Below are 25,052 nucleotides of genomic sequence, written 5' to 3' on the forward strand. Positions count from 1 at the left end.
CTTTTATCCTTATAAATTTCTTGATCATTTCAGATATTATCTTCTTCTCTTCTGGTAGAGAAACCCAAGAGCAGAACTGTTGAGGAAGCTGCCCAAGGTTATACACAGTAAGTCAGTGTCAGAGCTGGGCCTGGAACACAGGCCTTCTGATTCCAAGTCTTAAGTGCCCTTTATTCCAGTTCGTGCTCTCTCACAGAGGAAAGAATGCCATTTCTCTCCCCTTTCTCCCTGCTCCCCCATTGGAATTCTGGGAACACTTCCAGCACCAGCTGAACACAGCTAAAGGTTAGAAATTTGTTTCTTAGCCAGCCAGAGACTGACTTTCCTCTTGAAATTTTAACTTATGTGCTGGCCTCCAGATTTATTCTCTCGTCACTTCCATACAACATTATTGAATACCTACTATATATATGCCTACTATGTGTCTATTATCTAATATTAAAAACCTACTAGTATTATATCTACTCTATTTAATTTACCTATCACTAAATACCAAACCAGCTTTTCTTTGACACAAAAAATGAAAAGCAACAAAACTCCTGCCTTAAGGAGTTCACAGTTTATCAGAGTAGATCATCAATGTATTCCCATGAGTTCATAGGGTTATATATTTAGAGCTGAAAGCTCAAAAATAATCTTAAGCAGTACTTTGGCTTAACAGATAAAGAAACTGAGACCCAGGAAGTTAAAAAAACTTGTGCTTGAATTATATTGTTGTCAGGAGCAGATAGGTGGCACAGTGGATAGAGCACCAGCCCTAAAGTCAAGAGGACCTGAGTTTAAATCTGGTCTCAGACACTTAATACGTCCTAGCTGTATGACCCTGAGTAAGTCACTTAATCCCAATTGCCTCAGCCAAAAAAAAATTTTAAATAATTTAAAATTAAAAATAATGTTGTTACCATCATCATCACTATTTCTAATATCATCATCATCAGCATCATTTCTGGGAGATTCCAAGATTAGATATACTGTTGCAGTGGCTATAAGATTACATAAATACTGTGTGAAGAGAGCTCAGGGCAAAAATGATACAAGTGGGTAACTTACCTTCACAGCAATTATTCATTAAGTCTGCCTTACCTAATTTAATACACTGATCGGGTTTTTACAGTGGCCTCTCTGTTTCACCAAACAGGCTGATCTCTTCACTCTCCATTTCAACTCTAATATACATTGGGACCTTTGACCATTCCTGCTGGGTTTCAGGCAAATCCCTCAATTTCAAATCCTAGATAATCTCTCCTATCTACCTCTCGGACCTCAATCCAGCTTCTGGAATCTACTCAGCTTCTTTCACATTTGCTGGACATTTTTTGTTTACTTGGAGAAGTTTCCTCTAATAATTGCCTAACTTGCTCTCCAGTCTTTTCCAATTGACCTATCTCCAATTAACTACCTACTCTTCTCTGATTTCCCCATAAAACCCTCTGAACTGGATCAAATTATTACTCTTTCTGATTCTCATTTCTCTTAAATCCTGTCTTTCTCCATTCTTGACCATTAGATCTTGGGGATGTGACTCAGCCTTCTTGTTCCTAAGTCATGAAATTCATATTCTAAATTTCACTTTTACCTTTAATAACCTATCTAAATGCAGAAATACAAAGCTAAACAAAACTTTTGGGATAGCAAAAATTACTTTAAATATCTTTAAATTATTATAATATGTAATTAATATTATTATTTAAATCTCTGTAAATTATTATTATATAATCTCTATAATATCATTAAGCCATTGAAGAATTACTAAAGCTCACATGAATAAATTAATGGATTCATGGCCAAATAAACCATGTATTAAACATTTATTATGTGCAAAGCACTTGGCTAAACTCTGGGATTACAAATAGAGAAGTAAAATCATACTGAGTTCTTAAGGAAGTCATATTCTAAAAGGAGAGATGACACAAATGGAAGAATTCAGCTTCAAGTCAGGTGGAAAGCTTTTATGGTCTGTAAGATATATCAGCAAAGCAGATGATTATTCCTCTTTTTTAAAGTCATTTCCACTGGTAAAATCCTATCACTCTCTGATGTTGAACTGTTTGACTTGTGATCAAGGACTTCAATGACAAAAACAAACTTTACTGTATTTTCACTAGATATGGATGTAGCATCCATAGAAACAGTTACAAGGAGGGTCAGAAGAGGGAAAGAGGTTAACAGGAAGAAATGCAGGATGCTGCAACTCCACAGGACTTACTTCATCATTCCAGTATGGTAGCTGCAGTCTTTGGACTGGAAACCTTGCTATTCCAAAGGCTCCTGGATTCAAAGCTCAGGGCTACCTCCATCAGGATAATGTAGTGTAGTAGTTTAATTTGCCTGGTACATGCTGCCTCCTGTCTCTCTCTTAGGGTCCCTTGCTGCTTGCCAGACTGGCTTGCTTGCCCAATGAATGGCAATGGCTTCACAGTTGGTAGGGATGGCTGGTTCCTTTTCCATAGAAACCACTTTTCCATATCATGGGAGTTGAGCTAGAAGCAATACCCCATATATGGTTATGTTATTTTTAACATGTCAACTTGTTTTAATTCTTATATCCATTTAAATAGATAGTACAATCTTTATATAAATGAGAAAATTGAGGCTTAGAAAGGTTAAATAGCATTCCTAAGATCACAGTTAGTCTATGGTGAATCCAAAGTTTAAACTCAACTACATTATCACAAAAACCAACTAATGGTATTTAGCCCCATCCAAACACAAATAGAAATATTCCTTCTTCTCTCCTCTGACATTGTCGTTACCATGGTGCAGGTCCTTATCAACTCACATACTTTCAATAGCTTACTGTTAGCTTGGCCTGCCTCAGGTATCTTCACACTCCAATTCATTCTTAGTTCAGCCACCAAAGTGATTTTCCTTAAGCACAAGTCTCACTCCATCACTTCCCTACTCAATAAACCCTAGTGGTTCCCTATTACCTCCAGTATCAAATAAAAAAAAAAAAAAAGCCTGTTTGGAATTCAAAGCCTTTCCCAATTTAATCTCCTCCTATCTATTCTGTATTCTTAGGATTTACTCTCTGATAAATACTCAATCTGGTGATACTCATCTCTCTTGGCTCTGGGCATTTACTCTGGCTATCCTTTATGCTTGTCTCCTCATATGTCTACTTGGTTCCTGACTTTCTTCAAGCCCTAACTAATATCTTAATCTTCTACAGGAAGTCTTTTCTAACCCCTCTTATTCTAGTGCTTTCCCTATCTTATTTCCTTTTTATCTGGTACTATTTTTACTTAACCATACCACTACTAAGTTTGTATCTTAAAAGGATTTCTTTTACAAAAGAGGAAAAGAATCTATATGTACAAAAATATTTTAGAAGCTCTTTTTGTGGTGACAAAGAATTGGAAATTGCAGAGATGCCCATTAACTGGGGAATAGCTGAACAAGTTGTGGTAATATGATTGTGATAGAATACAATTGTGCTATAAGAAATGATGAATAGGATGGTTTTTAAAAATTAGGAAGATTTTTATGAACTTATACAAAGTGAAGTGACTGGAAATAGAACACAGTAAAAGCAATATTATATGATGATAAACTATGAATTACAGCTGTTCTCAACCATACAATGATTCAAGACAATCCCAAAGGACTAATAAAGTATACTATCTGAGCTGATGTGATGAGAACCAAATGATATAATCTAGGAGAACAATTCCTGGTGACAAAATGATGAGATTGTTGTAGGCAACAAATGTTGGAGTTTGGTCTTGTGAAGAAATCAACAATGGTCATTCTCTTTGGGAAAAGGTATATTTATTTAGGAAAAGAGTTAAGGTTTGAAGAAGATTCCAAAAGGTTGGGGTTTCAGACTGGTGTCATGAGATGTTTCAAAAGAATTTACAAAACCCATCTCCAAGTCAAGGAGCAAAGTTTAATATAATTGTAATGTCAATTGAAGCAGGCTAAGTTCCAAAAGAATTTTGGAACAAGATAAATTTATAGGAAAAAGTCAAGAGAGACCAGGAGCTTCATGTTACTCATTAGCTCATGAATATGGGAAGGTATGAGGGATGGTCTATTTACTATTGTCTCAGGAACTCTTATCACTGACCAACAAATTGTTTATCTGACAGTCAGCAATGTTTGTAGGACTATAGTACTCCTAAAGTCAAAGGGCTTCAGGATTATGGCTATATCTTCCCTAAAGCTAGGGGAAGAAATATATAACTACATTATTCCCAAGTCTAGATAGCTTTAAGTTTACTGCTATATTTCCCCAAAAGCTGCACCCCATCAAGATTATAAACAAAATAAATAAATACACGGATATCAGAAATGGTAAATATGAAGTAGAGTTGGAAGTTGGCAAAGAAAGGAGTTTTTAACAATTAAAGATGGAAAAGACAAGTTTCTTAGTATAATCCACAACTAAGCAGAAAAAGGGGAACACTCCATGATGTTGGAGAATGCCCTTAACTGGAAGGCTAAATAGGAAAAAAGATTTAGCATTCTAAAAGAATTTTTTAGCTATAAGAAGGAGAAAAACATCATATTGAAGCAGGAGGGAAACTGTTCCCTTTACTAAAGCTGTGCTCCCTTTAAGATTATCACTCTGAGACTGTGTCCCCTTTTCTGATTTCAGAGATCAGGATCTCCCAGTCTCCAAGGAGACAGAGCCCATACTCTCAGGATAAAAAAAAGCAATATTATTCAGAGACAAATCAAGTCCCATAGAAATTCTAAATTCTCATTCAATTGAGAAATCCTCATCTGATCAGCTCAGGCTGTCCCAGCCCCCCACCAAGATACTCAATATAACAGCTTCCTGTGACTTAGCTCCTTACAGAAGGCCTAAAGTAGCTTGCTCTGCTGCTAGGACTCTGCCCACTGATTGTCTCAGTGTAAAACTCCATTTCCTCAATAGAACTTTGCTACTATAGAAGTCAGTTTCTTAGCAAACTGATTTCTATACAACAATAAACTTTCATTTTGCAATTAATAATTCGGGAATAAGTGAATTCTTTTACTTTTAAACCTGCAGCTGATTAAAAGGAGATTTTATCAATTCTCTTATTGCCACTAACTTCATTGCCACCAGGAATTAATGTCATTAATATGACATGATGGGAGGAGGGGAAGAAAAATACTCTGAGATATAGTAGGGGACGAGAGGAAAGATACCACATGGCATGGGGGAAGGAAGAGGGAAAAGATACCATGAAGCAGAGTGTTGTGATGGGCTGTAACCCCAAGAGGGATTCAGCAATGATGATATGAGCCATGGAAAGATTTATAGGGGAAATTTAACCTCAAGGGTTTAACAGAACTCAAATTTCTAACCAGACATAGCAAGGTAGGGTTATCCACAATCTCCACAGAGGATAAGACCACAAGGCTAAACTGATCCCCATAAGTAGCCCTCTTGCCTGTGAGAGGGAGTGATTCCATCAATACTCAAGACCTCATCATATCCACCTTTTTTTAAATTTTATTTTTCATGTTATTGTTATTTGTTGCTCATAATTGTACATGTATACTCTATATCAGATTTCTTACCTTCTCAAGGAAGGGAAAGGAAAAGAAGGGAAAGAATTTAGGACTCAATTTTTTTAGAAAAACAAATGCTAGAAATTGTTTTTATATATAATTGAAAAAAATAAAATTTAAAAAATTTATTTAATTTATTTAAAATGAAAAATGAGGCAACACAATTAGGGGGCTTCTAGCCAATGGCAATTCTTTCAAGATACAAGTGGGGAGGAAGAAATAAGGTTTAAATGCAACAGACCTAGTTCTCAGAGTGTGGAACAAAAGCAAAGTCATGTTACTGAATAAATGAATAATTCTTAAAATCCTTTTGTGATGGCTCCTGGACTGATTCCTTTTGGGAAAAGTTATTTTTTTGAAATTCATTTTAAAAGAGAAAAATCAGCATTTTTCTCTCTTATAATCCATTAAACTTAACATCAATCAAAAGTCAGATTTCATGTCAAGGTCTGCTCTGTGTACCATGGGAATTGACCAGGATGATCTGCAATTTTAGGAGAACAAGGGAAGAACAAATGGCCAATTGGAACAGTGTTATAAACAATTAAGACCCACAATTACTCTCTTGCAGAGAACAAAGCGTTGGCTTTCAGCCAGAATAGCTTTATTGTTTGCCAAGCCCTTTATGAATTGAAACTTTCAGTTTCTTTGCCTCATTCTGGGATCTCCTGTTCCATGTTCTCCTGCATGTGAATATGGCCCTACTTCCTGGGAAGGTCTTTTCTAGACATCAGAATCATATTATGGCTAATTGAGACTTTTCTGAGGATGGCTATTCATCCATATATGATTGAGCAAAGCAGAACCACCTTTGAGGTATGGGATAGTTGGGTCTAACACTTTTATCCCTTCATTTCACTCCATCTTTTAGGAAAATGAAAAAGATTGAGAAAGGCAATCATAGGGGAAATGGCAGAGATTTCTTTAATTGGAAGTTTCTTTAAACACATAATTGATCCATAAATATTACCATCAAGGCAAAGAAGGGTTCTGTCCCTCCTCCATTTAAAATTCCCTCAAATTGCATAGTGCCCATCTTAGAAATAATTGACTCCCTCAGATTTTTTATTAATCTTCATTATAAACTGGATTCACTGGGAAATTATTAATCCAGCTATAGGAGCAATGATTATATGCCTTCCTAATCCTAAAAACTTTTGTGAATAGCTTTGAGATTAATGCAGTCCTGGAGCATGGGGTGTAGTGTTATAAAAAGAACTGTGAGGCTGGAGTAAGAAGACCTACCTTCAATTTCCAACTTTTCTATTTACTAGATCCTGGCTGGTCATTTAACTTCTCCAAAATTCCATTTCCTTAAGTGTAAAATAAAGATAATAATTGCACACTACTTGTCTCACAGAGTTGGCAAGAGGAAAGTTTTATTAATCTTTAGGTAATATGAAATATTACATATTGTACAGCAAAATAATGGTTTGAACATGTCTATTTATTTTGTATTTAATTTATACTTTAACATATTTAACATGTATTGGTCATCCTGCCATCTAGAGGAGCGGGTGGGAGGAAGGAGGGAGAAAATTGGAACAAAAGGTTTGGCAACTGTCAATGCTGTAAAATTACTCATGCATATAACTTGTAAATAAAAAGCTATTTTAAAAAAAGAAATATTACATAAAGATGAGTTCTACTCAGGGATCCTGCCTTAGATCGCTTTAAATGGTGGTTCTTACAATTTGACAGTTGGTGGAAACCTCACCCCAATCTATTTCTAGTAGAAGTATCAGAATAGGAAGTGGTTAAGTTTACCTGTTGAAGAAACAGAAGCTCAACAATGTGACTTAGCCCAAGGTCTTATATTTATTTAGTGTAATGACCAATAATTTTTACATTGAAAACTGAGGGGGGAAGCTTAGCAAAAAGGGAGTGAAAAATGTAGGTTCAACTGATTAGAACATTCGATCATTTTATTTCTGAGCTGGACAATATAATGGAAATAATGAAATAGAGTGGTGACTCAGACAGGAGACCAGAGTTTGAAATACAGCTAATAAATATACATATTTACCAACGATGATTTTGAACAAGTTATTCCATCTCTCTGAGCCTCAGTTTTCTTCATCTGTGTCAAATCCTAATTTAAATCAAAGCCGTACATTGAGGATATAGTTAATTAAATTAAAGTTAATTGAGATAAAGATAATTGACATCCTGGAGGATGTCTAGTGGATTTCCCAAACTAGAAGCCTGTAGAAAAGTTTTTACTCTTAAGAGGGAAGAGGAAAGAGACAGCACAGTTTCAAGGCTTCTGGCAATCCAAGAAAGAAGAATCACTGCATTCTGGTTATTTTGCCCTTTCTCCAATCAATTTCAACTAAAGGGCGTAAGAACATCAAAGGCCTAGATATAGTTTGACTTGGGTTTCCCCACAAAGCAAGATTTCAGGATGGGATTTAAGGTTTTAACTCAGCTCATCCTAATTGACACTATGTTGCTGGGAATGCTACAGACATTCTAATGTTGCTAGAATCATTTACAAACTAGCAGGTAACATCATATCTGATATTTCTGTCCTTATCATATATTACCATTTCTATTTGTTTATTAACTTGTTTATTATTTATTTGTGACTTTATTTTTTAATTATATTAAATCCCCATAAAGCTCAGACTTTTTATGGTAATGATCCTACCACTTAGAAAGGGCTTGATCAGAAGGGAGAAGCTTGCTCCCTTAACATTATAAATTCCAGATATTAGGAAGTCTTGTAGTATTCAAACGTGAAAGAAAGTTTGCAATATTTTTACTTTCCTCTCTCTATTGTCCTATTGTCTAGCCTCTCAGAACAGACTTCTTAAATTTTCAAATCCTGACTCCACTGCAGCTACCTGTGTGACTATAGTTGTCTCTAAATCTCTCTGTAACTAAGACTTCTTCTCACTATGAATAAAGAGATTAGACTAGAGCTAATGTTTTTTTTTCTATTCTAAATCTATGATCCTTTGATCCCTGTATTTTATAACAATAAATGATTTGGATAAATGGATTGGGAAGACAGGGAAACCTTACATCAACCCTTGAGAATCCATCCTGAAAGATGAAAGGTCACAAACATAGCAAACAATGATGCTGAATTGTTGGGTAACCAACATTTTAAGAAGCATGAAAAATAAGAAATAATGGCAGGAAAATACAGGTTTAAAATCAGGGAATTTAATTTTTGGTCCCATTTTTGTCATTAATATGTGTGTGTGGTCTTCTTTTTTTTATTTTAATAGTCTTTTATTTATGGGTTATATGTATGGGTAACTTTATAGCACTGATAATTGCCAAACCTCTTGTTCCAATTTTTCCCCTCCTTCCCCCCACCTCTCCCCGAGATGGCAGGATGACCAGTAGATGTTAAATATATGAAAGTATAAATTAGATACACAATAAGTATTATGTGTATGGTCTTCAGCAAGAAATTCAATATCTCTCAATTCTAGCTTATTCATCTAGTAAATGAAGTTGTTGAATTACATGTTTCCTGTGATGTCTGAATTCTAAACTCAATAACCACCAAGCTCCTCTATCCATTGTACTGAACATATACTCTGCAGTGTACTGTGTGAAGGAGTGGATGTGGGAGCACAGATGGAGTGGGGTGTGCTCTGGAGGAATCCTATGGGACATTTTATCCTGGAAAGTAGCATGCATCCTTTTGAGCAAAGGGAAAGTAGAAAACATTCCTTGTGATCATCCCTGTATTCAATCATCCTACATAAATATTTAGTTTTTAAGGGAAACGATTTCTAATCATTTATAATATAATTCTTGTCATTATAGTCAGAAAAGCTTAAAAACCTCATAAAGCTCATATTTCTCATGTAGTTCCTAAGTAGATTCCCTGTGGTATGTGGCAGGTGCAGAATATGCAAATCTCACCACAGATTTACCCCCTAACTGAACCAAATATTCTCTACTTGAGTATTATTTATAGAGCTGTTGCTGAGTAATTAAAATCAAGATGAAACTGGGAAAGGAAATAAAGTTCATGAAAAAGGGTCTAGGGTGTTATTAAAATGTAAATTATATGAGAGAAGTAATAATCACTAATGCTCCACAAATGATTTTTATAAAGTCACTAAGATCATAAACTCTCAGAGAGCATGAATGAAGCAATGGAAAAGGTACAAGATTTGTAGACAGGAAAATTTGAATTCAAATTCTATCTCAGAAACTTACTAGCTGTATGACCCTGGTCACAACTTCTAAGTGTTCTAGGTAACTTTTTAAGATTCTAAGTTGCAAAGGTGGTTCTGACCTGTTTCAGTAGAGGGAGTTTTCTCTCTAGGGAGTTCCCTATACTAAAGAAAGCATAGATTCAATCCCTCTCCCTATGAATCTATGAACCTCAGAGGACACTTACTCCAACACTTCCCACTTAAAACAGGAATCCTGTCTATCCCTTATAAATGGTCATCTAGCCTCCATTAAGTACCTCCACTTCCCTAGATAAGGAAATTTATTATCATACTTCTTCCCAAATTTTCTCTATTCTTGAATATTCTTGAATTCTTAAGAATGTGTAGGTATGCATGTGTATGTGTATCTATGTTGTATGTGTACATTTGTGTGTGTGCGTATGTGTGTGCAGTTATTTCAGCTGTGTTCTAGTTCACCTTGGCAAATTCAAAAAGATTCAAGGACCCTTTGGCTTTTGATCTTCATCTCTCAAGCACTACAATATTTTTAACCTCTTTGCACTCCTAATTTTATCAATCCAGACTTAGCTATGGTTTTTGGTCTTTCTCCTTATATTCAACGCTCTGGTTTCCTCCTGTGCTTTCCATCAAATTTGGTGGAACTTCCAACTATTCTTTTCACCTTCAGCCTAACAAACCCTAGTCTTCTTCCTCTTCTCAGGTCCAACAAACAACTGCTGTCTACTAGAACTCAGCAACCATTCACTAATTTCTATGATGAACATAAATCCATCTTACTCCTTCATCCCTGATGCTTGTTCATCCCTGACAATTTAGCTATAAATAGGATAGCATGGTATATATAAGATATATAATTAACAATAATAATAACCTATTTATATAATTTAGAAAGCACTTTTCTTATATCAGTCCTGTGAGGCAAACCACTCCTGTATTATAAGTACAATGTCTGTCACATAGTAGGTACTTAATAAATGCTTATCACAGTGTCTGACTTATAAGAAATGTTTATTGGATGATTTCTAAATTGACTTCCAATTTTATGATTCATGATTTCTTTGAAGTTGCTTCCTATGAGAAAAATGTAGGAGATATATCTATATATGTCATTTTACCTATATCTTCATATCTCTTTATCTTTGATCTCCATCCATTTATCCACCCATCTATCCCTCTCTCTGTGTCTCTTTCTTTACTTATCTCTATCTGCTAAATCTCATATCTGGAAAAAATGTGATATATGAAGAAGTCTCTATTATCCATTCAGTAAGTGGCCACTGAGAAAAAGCTTAAGGACCTCCATTGAAGGGGAACCTCCTAAGGTAGCCTATTCCTTTTTGGACAATTCTAATTCATATGAAGTTTTTCCTCAAATGAAATATATATAAAATGAAAGCAATTGGGAGGAAATTAAACTCAGAGCAAAGAAAAGTCAGTCCCCAAATCTTTTATTACCAACCTAAAGCAAATTAATTTTCTGGTGACCTAAGTTATAATCTTCAAGAAGGATAATTTCAAAAGAAAACTAGGTCTTTGTTGCAGAATCTCTGTACCAGGAGGGGAATGAAATAGTGTCTAAAGGAGTCCTGGGGCTGCTGCAGTGTTCCATATGGAGGAATGTTATAAACAAGGAAATACATACAGGCTTTCACTGCACTATCAATACCTAGCATATATATAATGCTGAAAAAAAACCACATCATTAAATCTCTTAAAAATTGAATGCGGTTTCATTTATCATGAGAAGAAAGAGACAGGAGACGAAATCAACCCTGTAAATGGATATTTACTTCAACTCAATAAAATAAATTTTTATTGAATACCAAACTATGGAGAAGAATAAGATAAGGGAACTAATCCAAATAATCTCTAAGATTACCCCCAAATCAAAAAAATATGATTGAGTTATCATACAGAAAAAAGATCAGACATTATCCTGGTTGGCCTCAGAGGGCAGAAATAGGATCTTGAGTCCTCAATTTTAAATTTAGACGAACTGAAAGTGAATCCTTTTTCAGATACTTAATAACTATGTAACTGACAAAGTCACTCCTCCAATCTTCAGTTTCTCCATTTACAAAAATGAGTATAAATTGGCACCTGCTTCAAAGAATTGTTGTGAAGATCAAATTGTACTTATGTGTACCTATACATACATACATACATATATACATACACACACAGACACATATATACACACTCATATGTATTTGTAAACCTTAAAGTGCTACAACAATGCTAGCTTGCTAGTAGTAGCAGAAGCAGTAGTAGAGTAGTAGTTATCTTCCTTTGCTCTGGAAAAGGACCAAAATGGTACTACTATGTTAATCAAGTTACACTGTGCCCTATTGTGACTGTTCAGACCATTGAAAGGCTCTATCACAGATTTAGCACAAATAGTCCATATGAACATTTAGAGTAAATTTCATAATTTTCACATCTCATATTTCTTTTAAGCTATTTCAATTCTGCTTTGCTCATAAAATACAGTACCTGGGGACATGACATACTGGGTGATCTTATGCCAGTATCTCCCATCATGCAATCAATTTCAGACTTCTTTAGAGAGACCCTGAAAGTGTCTTTGTGTTACTTCTGGTCATAATGTGAACATATGCCTTATATGAGTTTTTCATAAAATATTCTTTTAGGCAAGTCTTTTAGTAGTAGTAGTAATAGAAGCAGCAGCAGTATTTTAGTTAAGTACCAGCCTAATTATTGAAGCTGTTGAAAAATGTTCTTTAAGCAGAGTCTAGGGAACCATAAAACAAGGATGTTATAGATAATATCCATGCTTCCCTTAGGGATTAGATTAAATTATTTCTAAACACTCTTGCAATTCTTAGATTCTATAATTTTAAGCTTGTGATGAGCTCTGAAAATTCTATAAATCCATAGCTCATTTCAAATGAGCAAACTTTTTTTTCAAATACCTGTAATGTGCAGAACACTGTACTAGGATTTAGGGTAGATGGACACTCATAGTTTTACTGAGTCATCATGAATCTCATCTCATGCCTTTTAACTGTGAATATTCTCCAAGATTCTAAATTCCATCCTGTTTTACTCTTTTTATATAATTTTCTCATTTGGTGACCTAATCAGGTCTATGGATTTATTGTTCTTTCAGAGAAGATTGCCAGATTTGGATATCTAGTCACATACTGACATTTTCAAAAATACTAATATACTATATAGGTATTTCAGATTCAGTAGAACCAAAACAGAACTCATTATCTTTTCCCTCATCCACAATTCTCTGAATTTCTTATTTCTTTCCAGAGAACCACCTTCTAATAGTCACCCAGGCTCTCAACATTGATACTTTGCTTATTTCCTCCCTCTTCTACACTCCTCATATCCAATGAGTTGCCAAATCTTATCATTTTCACTTGCATAGCATCTCTTGTATTGTTCCACTTCTCATCAGTCACACAGTCACTACCCCAATTCAGTCCCTTATCATCTCTTACCAGATTACTTCTATGGTTTTCTAATTGATCTTCCTGTCTAAGGTCTCTCCCTTCTCCAATGCATCTTATGTATAACTATCAAAGCAGTTTTTCTGTAGTGCAAGTGATATTATGTCACTGCCCTATTCAATAAACTCTAATTGTCCCTTGTTGAAGGGGCCTTGTTGCCTCGAAAATTAAATACACGTCCCTTACAACCTAGTTGACTTTTCCATCTTTATTCTTCTTTCTCCTATACTACAAATCTAACCAAACTCGTCTCCCTACTGTTCCTAAAACACAACATTCTCTGAGCCTTTATACTGGCTGGCTGGCCCCATTCCTGGAATGGATTTCTTTTAACATAGTTTTCTTAGATTCCCTTGTTGTTATTTAATCATTTTCAGCTACTTCCAACTCTTCAAGAACCCTTTTCAGGTTTTCTTTGCAAAGATACTAAAGTGATTTGCCATTTTCCTCCAGCTCATTTTACAGATGAAAAAACTGAAGCAAACAAGGTTAAGTCTAGTACTCTATATAAATTCCTTCTCAATTTACCTCAAAACATCTGGAATCCACATCTTTTGATTGTGATGAAAGTAAAATTGATCTTTCTACTTTGCAATGTAGACTTATAGGTATCATAACTGTGTGGATCCTTATTGAATACAAAGGTTCTAAGTCTTTTTTTATCTTGGATTTTCTTGGAAAGACTAATGAAGCTTTTGGACCCCTTTTCAGAAAAATATGTTTAAATGCACAAAATGAAAAACAAAGGACTACAAAGACAATTAGTTATATCAAAATGTAGTTATCAATTTTTTAAACAAGATCTCAGATTCCAGGTTAAAAATCTTTGATTTAGTCCAGTCCTCTCATTTTACCAAAAAAAAAAAAAAAAAAAGGTAAATAAGTCCCAGAAAAACTAATTCACCTACCCAAGGTCACACAATTTGTAGCCAGCAAAGCTACATGTATTTAAGGTTCAAAATTCAATCTTTTTCCAACCCTTTCTGCTACAGAATAGCTCTGTATTCATGCAGTGACTTTATGTCAAATAAAAAATATAGCAAAACATCCCTCTTTCTAACCACTATTTTACTTGGCTGTTCATCTTTGTCTCCTAAATTAGATTCCCCTGAATTCTCAAACTAGACAAGCAACCAAGTGATTTCTGACTTGGCTGTGTCACCCAATGGCTATGTATAATTTTGCAAAAAAGTAATTATTCTCCTCATTTATAGATAACTGATTAAAAAAGAAAAACTAATTAATCTGTGAAAATAAAAATTAGAAAAGTTGTCTGGTAAATAATTTTCTGGCAATAGTCTTTCCAATCACTGAGAGTTCCCACTTTATGGGCATCATTTATTGGCTTCTGGTTAAAAGCAAGAGCAATTCTGAAAAAGAGAGGAAGGGGAAAGAAGGTTTATATCCAAAATAAGTTTCAATCTAGATCAAAATGAATCTCAATATTGTGCATGTAGATAGAAACCAATTGTTATTAGTGAGGGAATGATATCTAAGTATTGCCCTATAAAAATTAACTGACATGTTATGAGGTAATTGTTCAGAATATGACATTAGGTAAATAGTAAAACTTTTCCCCTGCAGTAAGGAAAAACAAATGCCAAGGCTCCCAGTCAGTCATTCACTGTGACCTTGAAAACTTATCCCAAGGGATTAAAAAATGAGCAATAGTATCTTAACAAGGTTGAATGCCCTCCATGAGTAGGTCAACAAATTCCATAGGTAATGTGGAATAAGTTAGCAAGACATTGATCTTGAGTACCTTCCTATCTCAAGGTAAGACCCTGGGATTGCTCAGGGTCACTGCTCTGTGCTGGTATTCCAATAACTTATTTAAGATCCTTCCTGAAGACTATGGTCCTTTTTGTCTGTAAAGTGGATCAAGAGATTATTACAATTGAAGATCCAAGATATAGACTAGAATAGACCTCAATTGACACTTTTATGTTAAAGGTGAAGAAATAAAGCTCCCAGGAACATAAATGTCTTGTTTAAGGTCACATAGGAAATAAATATCAGATGCAAATCCTCTGACAAAAGCTATTGACTTTTCTTATGTCTTATGCCTCTAAGGAAAAAATTGAGAGGAAGGCAGCTTCCCCACCATACACACACATACCTGTTAGTACTAAACTAAATGATTTCTAAGGAACTTTCTTGCTTTCTATTTCTATAATGCTGTTTCTGTGACTTCAAAATCTGAGTAATATTTCTACCCTCCATCCTTTCCTCTCTATTTTCATTGTTAGCACTATCAGGAACTTTTGTTTTTGCCTTTGTTTTTATCCTAGGCACCTAGACTGGCACATAGCTAGCACTTAATAAAAGCTTCTTGATAACTGATGTACCCTGATGCCAACCCATGCTACCACTCACACTTAGATTATTTATAATAGTTTCTTTAAAAGTTTTCTTTGTGGAGCTTAGCCAGCCATCTCTCATTGTTTTCAACCAATATTCCCAGATTTCTTATTTCCTCATCTGCTACCATCCTGGCTGTTGTGTCCTGCTTTCTAGAGCCCCCAAGTTAGGGTGACAAAACATACCATTGTTTTCTAGAGTCCCCATGCCAGGGTGATTAAAATATACCTTCCTAGTGGAGAAGTGATGAGGCGGAACTCCTGAGGATGGTGGAAAAATGGAGTTCATTTATTTCAAGGACTTTCCTCTTTATATAATGTAACAAAAACAACACTGTGCACGTGGGACCACAAAAAACTTGCTACTACATGTAGTTTCTCACCTGGTATCATTCTGCTTCAATCACAACTCTCCTTGCTCTCTGACTTCTCAGGAAGGCCAAGAGCCCTTAGGGGAGATGGGGAGCCAAACCAGACATTGTTAGCAGGCTCTCTCTGGACTGAAGGGTCTTATACCTTATCCAAAGTTTCCCCACTGACTATGACCCTCTACATCTCACCCTTTCTTTTGTTTCAATTGAAACAGGTATATACCAGTGGTTAAATCTGTTACCATGGGAGGAATCACACAGGCAAGTTGTAATATCATACAAGCAAGTAGTAACATAATAAACAATATTAAAAAATTACTATAAAGATTTCCATGAGTCCCAGAAGGAAGGTGTAAAAAATAACTCAATTTACAACACACATACACCTCCTTCAGCAACCAAGAGATAGTCTAAAAGCAATCTATTGTCCATAACTTCATGTGTCAGGGAATCTAATGAATCCTGCAGGTTTTGAAGTCCTGCATCAATCTTATGTCTCAGGGAATCCAATGATTCCTGCAGGTTGTGAAGTCCTGCATCAGTTTCATTGACAATTATTTTTGATGTTCATAAATCAATTGCCATACACAAAAGGCAATGATGGAACCACCCAATGGCTCCTGGTTCTTCCCCTTTGCCAAGGGTCTTCCCCCCCACCTTGTCCCTCTCCAATGGACAAGATGGACATGACTCATTGATACCCATTGGGTTCCTTCTCCATCTGTAGAGATACATGCAAACCCTCTCCCCCAAGCAGTTAACCTATCTGGTCCCTTCCATTCCACTTTCTGAATCTCTCCACATCACCAGTGATTATCTAAAAATAGTGGAGCTGCTTACTCTGAACACTGCCCTTCCAGGGGATTATAAAACCCATCTGCTGGAGCCAGTGAATCTCCATCAACAATTTAAAAAATATTAATACATAAAGTTAAATTTAGAAGTTCTCTAGGGTTATCTGTGGCTCCCCCTCTCTTTTATTTTTGGAGGAGCATCTTGATCCTGGATTCTATTGTTGGGAATCAAAATCTGGATAAATATCACCAAATTGCATTTCAGGAGTGTGTATCAGTAGGCCTGAATTTTTTCACTGATTAAGGAACATTGTTCCACCCACACCAGTATATTTATTTTCCATTAAATGGGAACAGGGGAAAGTGCTGGCAGGCCTTCTACAACAGCCCTGCCTAAAAAGCCAAAGTACTTAATTGTTCCCTAACCGTTGTAAGATGCCTCTTCCCCATAGATTGATGGGGATCTTTTTTTTCACTAAAAAAGGAGTAAAATCCCCTGCTCCATTCCCAAACCTCCATCCCAAAGGGGCAGCACCAAGTTCAATTGCTATTGAGCCTCCTATGCCAGACATATAGGTATATGCCGTAGTCTTTGGCCAGTGACTGGGATCTCCAGTTTCCCAGATCAGTGTATGGATAGATACCATTTTGTAAGCAATCTCAGGAGGTGAAATGATTAAGCCAATTGTGTGTGAAGATAAGGGATCTATAGGCTGGACAGGGCTAGGTTTTAACTCTCCAAGTAATAGTTCAGTAATCCCAGTGGCATACAGCTTTATTCTCCCTAATTGCAACCCCCTTTCCCCATCAGGTTTCTTAAAGACTCTCTGGGTGTAATAGTTATCATCAAGCCCTGAGTGCTTTTTTTGCCTGGGGCCCTGACTCACCCAACTGGTAATGCCCTGCAAACCTCCTAGAGCAGTAAAAAGCAATATAAATCAGTAAAAAAAAAAAAAAAAAAAAAAAAAAAAAAAAAAAACCTTCCTTAGCTTCGTCCAACACTTTGTACCCTCCGTGGCTATAGGAACCAACCCTCTGCTTGTTTTTCTCCTCATATTTCCTAGTTTGATCATCCAAATTAAAATCTTTCCTTGTTTTAAAACTTGTAAGATTCCTTAAAACCAATTTTACTCGATTGTTTTAAGTTAGTTGTTCTCCCACTAACTTCTACATCTCTAGCTCCAAATTCTCCTTCTTACAAAGCCACGGAGATGTGCACATCTGAGAACTCAGGTTAGAAGCAAGGTTTCTTGATAACTTGGAAGCAGATCACTAAGTCTGTTCTTACTTTCCTCAGTAGGGAGGCTCATTTAGTATTTGCCTCGCTTCAGTTGAAAAACAAAAGTGACTAGACTAGCCTTTACTGATTCTCCCCGCCTGTCTATTTCTATACTTACCTTTCCAGGTCACGGGGATTTCTCCACTAAACTCAACCAATCACTTCAGTAGAGCTGATTTGTATAGGACTCACCTAGAGCCCCCCATTAGGTGCCAAATGTTGTGTCCTGCTTCCTAGAGCCTCCAAGTTGGGGTAACAAAACGTAGGGTTACTTTCTAGAGTCCTCATGCTGGGGTGATTAAAATATCAGGTCTTGCTTTTAAGAGCCCCCAAGTTGGGGTGACAAAATGAACCATGCTTCCTAAAGCCCACACACAGTGGGGATTAAGATATAGCTTCTAAGTGGAGAAGTGATGAAGTAGGATTCTTGAGGATGGTGGAAAAACAGAGTCCATTTTTTTCAAGGACTTTCCCCTTTATATGATGCAACAAAAATAACACTGTGCATGTGGAACCACATAAACAACTTACTACTGTATGTACATGAATCTTTGCCACCTGGTATCACTCTGCTTCAACCTCAACACAGGTTGTCACTGCCCCCTGACTTCTCAGGAAGGCCGAAAACCCTTAGAGGAGATGGGGAGCCTCAGCAGGTTCCCTCTGGACTGAAGGATCTTTTACCTCACTCAGAGTTTCCCCACTGACTGTGACCCTCTACACTGGCTCTCTTTAACTTCCTTTTAGGTATTGTCTTTTCTCATTAAACAGCTTCCTTGAGGACAAGAACTTTCTTTTCTATTTGCATTTATATCCCCATTGCTTATTAAATGCTTAGTATATAGTAAAGTTTTAGTAAATGCTTATGGATTGACTGACAATGTTCTCAAATCTCTAATCCATCCCCTGTACCACTGCCAAGATAATCTCTCTTGAAGATATGATCATGTCACTCTTCTGATGACCAACATTCATTCCCCTCTGGGTCCTGTTCCTGACTTTCTGGATTTCAAAATACCATGGTTGACTCTTTGTCAGCCCATAGAACCTCCTTGCTCAGGAGCATACTATTGTCGCTGTGATCTGCTCATTGTGGTAAAACCTTCTTAACATTTGCTCTCCTCCCACTGGAAGTACTTCTTGAAGCCTCCATTTTGTGCAGAGTCCCAGGTAGGAGTAATTTAATTCCTTTTTTGGCACTATTTCTTACTTTCTGGACTTCAAAACTCTGCCCTGATGTTGGGTATATCTCCCTTCTTCTTGTGCCCCTTACTTTCCCCTGCTTTTTAGCTCCCTTTTAAATGACTTGTTTCCCTTTAGAATGTAAGATAAACAACAATGTCTTGATTCAAGGCAATTCCAATATACTTGGGATGGAAAATGCCACCACATGCAGAGACAAAACTCTTCTGAATTTGGATTGAAGCTTAGTATTTTCACCTTTTTATTTGTTTTGCTTGTTGTTTTTTTCCTTTTTGACCTGATTTTTCCTGTACAACAGGATAAATATGGAAATGTCTCCCGGCTTCCAGTTCTGACAGGCTGGGGGGTAGGATCATAAATTCTTGAAGACTTAGGAGGAGTTAGGAGCCAGGAAGTCTGAACTCTCCCTTTATCTTGAGTTTACACATTTACAATTTATAACCTTAGAGTAACCAGCCCTAAATTATATCAGTTCTAATGGTCAGGAGGAGGGTTGTAAACCAGGGGATTAAGGCAGAATAATTCAGGGAAACTGAGGCAGAACAATTGGGGAAACTGAGCAGAACAATTTAGGGAAAACTAGGCAGGACAATTAGGGAAATTGAGACAGGACAATTAGGGAAACTGAGGCAGGACAATAAAAGGAAATTGTGGCACAACAGCACAGAGGCTAATACACAGTAAGGACAATAAATGCTTTTGTTCCCTCCTTACTCTGTTGTGCCTCCCAGTTGAAATTAAACTTTCTTGGCTTAGCTTTTCAATTTCTCTTTTGTATGGAACATCCAACTTTTCTGGTTTAATCTTATTTTTCTTGAGTTCTATCTTCCAGGCAAATTAGACTACTTGTTTTCTTCTATATACAACCACTATTTTTCCTCCTCCACACCTTTGTCTAAGCTCCAGGGGTCCTCAAACTATGCCCCGCAGGCCAGATGCAGCAGCTGAGGACGTTTATCCCCCTCACCCAGGGCTATGAAGTTTCTTTATTTAAAGGCCCACAAAACGAAGTTTTTGTTTTTACTATAGTCCGGCCCTCCAACAGTCTGAGGGACAGTGAACTGGCCCCCTATTTAAAAAGTTTGAGGACCCCTGGTCTACACTATTACCAATATTTGAATTCTTTTCTTTCTCCTTTTTAAGTCACTATTGCCTGTGGCAAACTTCATAGTTCTACAAAATCTATTTCAGAATGAGTCTTCCTCCTGACAGGCTGTGGTCTTTTTCTCAGAATTCACTTAGCACTTAGCATCTGCTATTTTGACACTTCTATGGCAAGGATCCTATTGTTTTGAATGCTCCTTTTTACCAGGGCAGTTCTTAACCCAACAATGCCTCCTAATATTGTGTGGTTCTTCCACAGATCTTCCAAAGAAAATCTACCCATTGTTTGGTAGGCTTTCTTCTAGTTCTTTTAGTATTTCATAGATAATGAAACACAGAACCATAACTTGGAATTTTGGCACCAGGAAAAAGCAGCCTGATATACATCATCAACTTAAACAATGGGGACAAATTTAATTGGCTAGGTGGAAAGGAGGAAAGATGCAGGGCGATGCAAAGGAAGAAGAGTCAGAATAAATGTAGACACTAAATAAAGAGGGCCTTTGCACAGTCTATCCCCCATGCCAAGAATTTTCTCCCTCATTTTCTATGAAGCACAGCGCCATTTTCACCTTCTAAAGAAGACCTTTCCTCATCCCTTCAGTCTTTAGTTCTGAGCTGTCAGGCAGGATGGTTCTATAGAAAGAATGAAAGAACACTGGCCTTGCCAGGAAACCAAGTTTCTGTCTTTCTCTTTTTCCCTTCCTCCCTTCCTCCTTTTCTCTCCCTGTCTCTGTCTTTCTGTATTTATGTACCTATCTATCTGTCTCTCTCTCCCCCCCCCCTTCATTTCTCCTTTCCTCTTCACTTCCCCTCATAAATCTTTTGTTGTTAGGTTTCTCATTGTTAATTTCCTCATTATACCAAAGTTACTTTTATTCACTTTGCATATATTTTCTATATATCTATTTGTTCATTTTTATAGCTGACTCCTAACTACATGCATCTCTGGTAAAATGTAATCTCTTTGAGGACAAGGAATACTTTGCTTTTATCTTTGAATACTCAGGAAATGGTGTGGTGTTGTTGTTTAATCATTTCAATTGTGTCTGACTCTATGACCCTATTTGGGGTTTTCTTGGCAAAAATACTAGAGTGTTTTGTCATTTCCTTCTCCAGTTCACTTTACAGATGAGAGAAGTACTTGGTTAAGTTACTTGGCCAGGGTCACAAAGCTATTAAATGTCTGAAGCCAAATTTGAACTTAGGTCTTCCTACCTCTAGCCGAATGCTCTATCTATTGTGTCACCTAACTCCCTAGAACAGATACTATAGTGCCTGAATCTAGGACATTCAATTCATGCTGGTTGAATTAAATTAATTTTAATTTTCTGATTATATATGTCATAGATGAGATTTTTCTACCATTTCCTATTCATACTCAATTTCGTCATTAGTAATTTACTGCATCTAACCCTACATTCATTATATGTCTCTCCATTGCCCTTAGCATCACTGGCAATTGTAACTCAGGTAACTGTCCCCTAACTTAGTAAATAAGTTTTATTAGTGGAGTTGGCTCAAAGAGATTAAGGAACTTGACCACAGAGGAAGGGAAGGAAGCAAACATTTTAAAGAGCCAACTATGGGATAGACACTGTATGAAATGCTTTATAATCTCATTTCATCCTCACAACCTTAGGATTTGGGTGCTGTTATTACCCCCATTTTATTAAATATTTGATTCATGAATGTTTGAGGATTGAACTGATGGATCTGTGTCTCTTTCTTTCTCTGTCTATCTGTGTTCAGTTAAGCTAAGGAAAGTGGATTACTTAATGCTTAACAGTGGGTCCCTAAAACAAGACTCCTGGGAAATCCCAGTCTTTTTTTGACATCAGAAGTCCCATTGGCACACCATGGGAGGATATTTGTCTTTCCTGATTTAAATTTTAAAGGTCATCGCTCGTCTTCATAGCCATCATCTTTTTGAAATCAATTTACATCTTTTTCATTAAAATTCTACTACTCTGAGTTAGATAATAGGATAATAAAATCACTTACTGTTAAAATAGATGACCTTTAAGTGGCAGCTCTCTAAAGGGTTCAACTGGGATAAGGGAAGAATCTAGGACATGGTTTTAAAATTTTATGATCTGTTCTCTTTCATCATTTGAAAATTACCTTGGGCTCTTGAGGGCAATACTAGAAGAGTTCAAATTCAGACAAGTCCCACACCAAGTTGACAAAGTTGCCTGCCATTCAAGTCCCGATGTATCTTAATTCAGAGTCTTATTACTATAAAGTGTACCTTAATTTAGAGGCTTATTGCCGGAAAAAAGCATATAGGATTATTTTATACAGAAACTTGTGAAGATGTGTAAGAAATAGAGAGGGATTGGGATATGCATCAAATAAAGAACTTTCCAAGCCACTTAAGTCTGAAATTTTGAAATAATAAAATTATGTTTCCCACTAATGCTTTTTCTTGGGAGTAATGATTCTGCCACAAATCTATTCTGTACAGTGTCTGGTGTTATAGTTCAAAGAGCAATAATCTTTATGTCAAAATTCCATTTGCTATTTACTAGCCATGGAATGATAGGGCAATCACTTGATGCCTCAATTTCTCCATCTATCAAATATAGATCATATTTATACAAGCTAACTCGAAAGCATTGTTATAAGAAAAAGGATTTTTTAAAAGAATTTTAAAATGGAGTTTTGAAAAATATAGCTTTTAAAAAGCCCTATTATTTATATAGTGGGTACTCCAAGATGTTATGCTGAGTCCTCCTTGGTCCTGCTTATAAATTATTTGTTCTAGCATTGATGATGTCACCATGTACAAGGTATAAAAGTTCTTCTTGCCTCCACTAAGAAGGCCTTTGTTCCAGCACTGATAATGCCTTCTTAAGAGAGTGTGAAATTCTCTTAGCAAGTTTAACTCCTTGATGAAGAAGGAAGAGGACAAGGGAAAAAGCATAGATGAGCCTGCTCTGTGTCAGGTACTGTTGTAAGTTCATAACAGTAAATAAGTCACAACAATCCTGGGAGAGAGGTATATTAGATATTCATGTAGACTGGTAGTGTGAATTATGTGACCTATGTTGATCAAAAAAGGAAAACCTCTCTCTCTCTCTCTCTCTCTCTCTCTCTCTCTCTCTCTCTCTCTCAGTCTCTGTGTCTCTCTGTCTGTCCATTTGTCTGTCTCTGTGTCTCTCTCTGTCTCTGTTTATCTGTCTCTCTCTCTCTGTGCATCTTTCTGTCCCTGTTTCTCTGTCTTTCTATCTCTGTTTCTTTGTCTGTCTCTCCCTTTCTTTCTTTCTTTCTTTCTTTCTTTCTTTCTTTTCTTTCTTTCTTTCTTTCTTTCTTTCTTTCTTTCTTTCTTTCTTTCTTTCTTTCTTTCTTTCTTTCCTTCCTTCCTTCTCTTTCCTTCCTTCCTGCCTTTTTTTCTTTCTCTTTCTTTCTTTCTTTCTTTCTTTCTTTATTTATTTATTTATTTCTCTTTCCCTCCTTTTCCTTTTTCTTCCCTTCTTTCCTCTTTCCTCTCTATCATCCAAGTGGTGGGACAGAACCTACCTATAGTACCACGTACTAGAGTATACCAAGAGGACTATAGAGATCTTTGGGGAAGTGGGACTCACCAAAGAATAATTCTCTTGAACATTTAGGAACATATGTGTGAGTCCTTTGTGTTTTTCATTGATTTAAATAAAAGCCTGTCATTAAAATTCAGTTTTTTTGTCAGCCTGAATGTTTGCATGGGAACTGAGGGCCCTTTGCATTTTCTGCTAAAAATGAGGTCAAATTTCAATCTTAACTGGTACAAGTAAAAAAAAAAAAATCTGAAGTGTCTGCAAGAATGAGCCTAGTCCAAATGACTATTTTTTAGTTCAGAATCGTGTGCTATACCTGTATTAGATTTCTTGTTACAGTTTTTAAAAACTCATGGAATCATAAATTTAAGTACTAGAAGGATCTCAATGATTATGTAATCCAAAATTCATTTTACTGATGAATAAAATGAAGGTTCAGCAGCAGCTGAGTGATCCAGTGACTGAAACTCTAGGCCTGGAGTCAGGAGGACCTGAATTCAAATTTAATCTTGCTATGTGAGCCTGGACAAGTCACTTAACTGTTTGCCTCAGTTTCCTTATCTGTCAAATGGGAATAGTAATGTCTGACTCTTCATGTCTCCATTTGGGATTTTCTTGGCAGAGATATATAAATGGTTTGCCTTTTCCTTCTCCAGCTCATTTTACAGATGAGGAAACTGAGGCAAACAAGATTAAATGACAGAGTTATACTGCTAGTAAATATCTAAGGCCAGATTTAAATTCAAGAAAATGAGAATTCCTGATTCCAGGACCAGTGCTCTATCCAGGGCACCTAATGCCTTTTCCCCTCACAGATAAATAAATGTCCAATCTTGTTTCCCTCTCAGCTGGCTGAACCTACTTAAGAGTTTTTTGAAAGATCAAAACTTCCCTCTCTCTAGTCATTAGTTTCCAAAAAAATTATCATACAGGGAGCTAATTCTCTACAAAGATTCTGAAATCCTAAAGGATAAAGGTGATAAAGCAATTATCATAGATTTTGTTTGCTTTACTTATCAACTGTGAAAGAAGGAAACTGGCAGGCAAAGAAGTGCCTGTGAACATCTTGACATCAAATCACAAGGGAACCAGGAAGGGTCCTGCTATAGAATAATGACCAGAAGTCAGAATCATCAAGCTTTGCCCAGTTTGGGGATGATGTTGCTGCTATACCTTTAATTGCAATCACTGCTAAGCCAAGGCAGTGTTCAGTGCTAAGAAAATAAGGGATGCATTATCCCACAGAGAT

Source organism: Antechinus flavipes, chromosome 1, assembly GCF_016432865.1.
Source record: "Antechinus flavipes isolate AdamAnt ecotype Samford, QLD, Australia chromosome 1, AdamAnt_v2, whole genome shotgun sequence".
Lineage (NCBI taxonomy): Eukaryota > Metazoa > Chordata > Mammalia > Dasyuromorphia > Dasyuridae > Antechinus > Antechinus flavipes.